The following is a 2,789-nucleotide window of genomic DNA, read 5'->3' as shown; positions in this document are numbered from 1 at the left end:
GTTTCTGTTGGCAAATCAGCTGATAGTATAATGAGAAATCTCTTATAGATAACTTTCTCTTGCTGCTTTTAAGATTCTCTCTTTTTATTTCTTTAACTTTTGCCATTTTAATCATGACATATCTCAGTGTGTGCATTTTTGGGTTAATCTTGTTTGGGACTCTGTGCTTTCTAGGTTTATGTGTCTTTTTCCCTCAACAGAAAAGGGAAGTTTTCCATCATTATTTCTTCAAATACACTCTTTTTTTTTTTCGATGTGCCTCAAATAATTCTTTTATAATTGAGATTTTATTGTTTTGAGGATCAGCACAGATGCACAAAATTCTGACAGGGAAGCCAAGATCAAGGAATGGTTTTCTTTAGGAAACAATTCTACCAAAAACATGTGAATAGAAGTAATTTAAAAAGTTTAAGACATAGAAAATGCATGACTGACTCCAAATTGCCATTTAGTATGCTTTGTATTATAAGATATAAAAACTACTGCCACCTATGAATGTTAAGCTGACACCCAAGACAATCAAAGTCTCTCATATTCATTATCCCACTATTTCCTGGTTATACCAAAAAATAAACAACCAGCAAATGATTTAACCTCTTAAAAAAAAGCATTTACACTTAAAAAAAACGGGGTGAGGTGAAATTCCTTCCTTCTTAAAAATTTTTCTAGAGCTACTAAAAAATTTGCATTTACAAAATAGTTGATAAAATATTCCTCTGGATTATACAAGAAGGGAGACAGGGACCACCGATAAGACATGGTATATGACGTTAATCAGACTTGGCTTCTTTTTCTCCTGCTTCATCTGAGGTTGGACTCCCCTCATTTTTAATTTCTTCGTTTTCCGCAGGTAGTTCTTCTTTAGGTTCCTGGTCAGCTACTTCTGCCTGCTTTCCCTTTGCTTCCCTTTTCCCTTTTGTTGGCACTTTTTTGTCTGCAGACTTATCCTTTCCTGCCGCCTTTTTGGGCTTCGTTTCCACTTTTGCAGGAGCAGGTTTGGCTGACAACCTGGCCGACCTCCTATTAGGCTCTCCTTGACCATCCCTTCCGCAGAGCTGACATTCCTCGTGGTGCAGGGCTGGGCGTGTGCTGGGTGCCTGAGGGCCAGGCCGCCTAGTGGCTTAGTGAACGTGGACTGCTTGGCTGCAGACCCGCCTCAAATACACTCTTGATCCCTTGATGTCTCTTTTCTCCTTCTGTTATCCCTATGATGCAGATGTTATTATACTTCATGTTATCCCAAAGGTCCCTTAAACTATCCTTGTTTTATTTTCTTTTTCTAATTAAACAAACACACATAAAACAAGGGTTTATATTGACTGGTTGACAAAAATGTGATGTGACCAGAGGCTTATAGGAACCTGTATTTTCCCTAGGAACAGTGGTTCAGTATTTTCAGCAACTTTCTAGAACATAAATACTTCAAATAACAAATCAACTGTATCTTAATACCCTTTCCCCCTGGAAATAACTAAAAAGATTTATTCTACACAAAAGCCATGGGTGCCTCTTCATACTCTTAAAACATAACAAATAGATTTGATCAGATTTTAAACAAGATGGAAAATAAACACAAAGCAGATATACCCCACCTTTGAAACACCCCTAAACACATTCCAACACTAAATATAATTGCTTCCATTATTTCTATCTTGAAAGTCTCGTCTCCATTATTAAGAACTTTAAGATGACTTAATAAAATTTAGATGGCAGGTAGCATACATTATCATTTTAAAGCTAAACATAGATACTGGCTAGCTATCTCCCTTGGGTGTTTTATATAAGTCCTTTGGTTAAGACCTTTGCATACATTAGACCAATAGTTAGCCATTTGCCCTCAAATATCATTTAAATATATCACTGCACAAATTCTCAGAGTCCAAGCTAAATATTTGATAACAGGGCATTTCAGTTTAGCTAATTGTGTTTAAGCTTGCTCATAACAAATGCAAAACTTTTGATTATGTAAAAAATAATTTTTATAAATGGTCAGTTTCTTAAAAGGGCTAGCTGAATACACTGTAAATATTTTCTTGATTAGAAATGACATCCTCTCATATTTTATCGTTTTTAATGTATGAAATCTGAATTCTGACAGTGATATGATACATAACATCATCAATTTTTTAGTCGAAGTTGTGACTAAACTAACTTTTAAATTCACAGTTCCAAGCAGCTGAGCCAGCTCACTGTGCCTTGACAGTCTTTCCTCCCAATGAGATGAGTCTACTATAACAACCTGTACTAATTCCATCATAATATGTATCACATTGTATTTTAATTACTAGTTTATGGGTCTGATCAAATTGGGGTTCCCTGAGAGCAGAAACTTTCATGTTCACTTTGCCTTGAAGTAAGTACCAAATTATTTACTAAATGAGTAATGAACAATATTTCTATTCAAATGGTATGTATCCATAATTATGGAGTATCTACACTAATAAAAGAGAAACATGGTAATTGGCTTATGACCGCTACCCTTCCCATTGGCTAATCAGTGAAATATGCAAAGTAACTGACAGCCAAGATGGCGGCCGGCAGCCAGGCAGCTTGAAACTAACATGAGGCTTGCTTGCCTCAGTGAGGGAGGAAACCAATGTTCCCTGACTGCGGCTGCAGGCCTCTGAGCCTGCAGTTTAAGAAACATTTTAACAAATACCACCGGACTTCAGCCAGCAGATTTGCAACATTGTATGCAAAGGCCAGAAACCTACTTTCAGCCGCGGAGGCCTAAGAGCTGAAGCCAATCCTCAAAGCTAAAGCTGGCCCAGAATAAAAAAAGAAAAAAA

General features: G+C 36.8%; 1 pseudogene; it reads right to left on the bottom strand.

Moving 5' to 3' along the window:
• Positions 1-677: 677 nt before the first annotated feature.
• On the bottom strand, positions 678-1,233 carry LOC102771823 (annotated as a pseudogene).
• Between the last annotated feature and the right edge of the window lie 1,556 nt (positions 1,234-2,789).

Source organism: Myotis davidii, unplaced genomic scaffold, assembly GCF_000327345.1.
Source record: "Myotis davidii unplaced genomic scaffold, ASM32734v1 scaffold501, whole genome shotgun sequence".
Lineage (NCBI taxonomy): Eukaryota > Metazoa > Chordata > Mammalia > Chiroptera > Vespertilionidae > Myotis > Myotis davidii.
The sequence above is the reverse complement of the archived record's forward strand: the minus strand, read 5'-3'. Positions and strand labels throughout refer to the sequence as shown.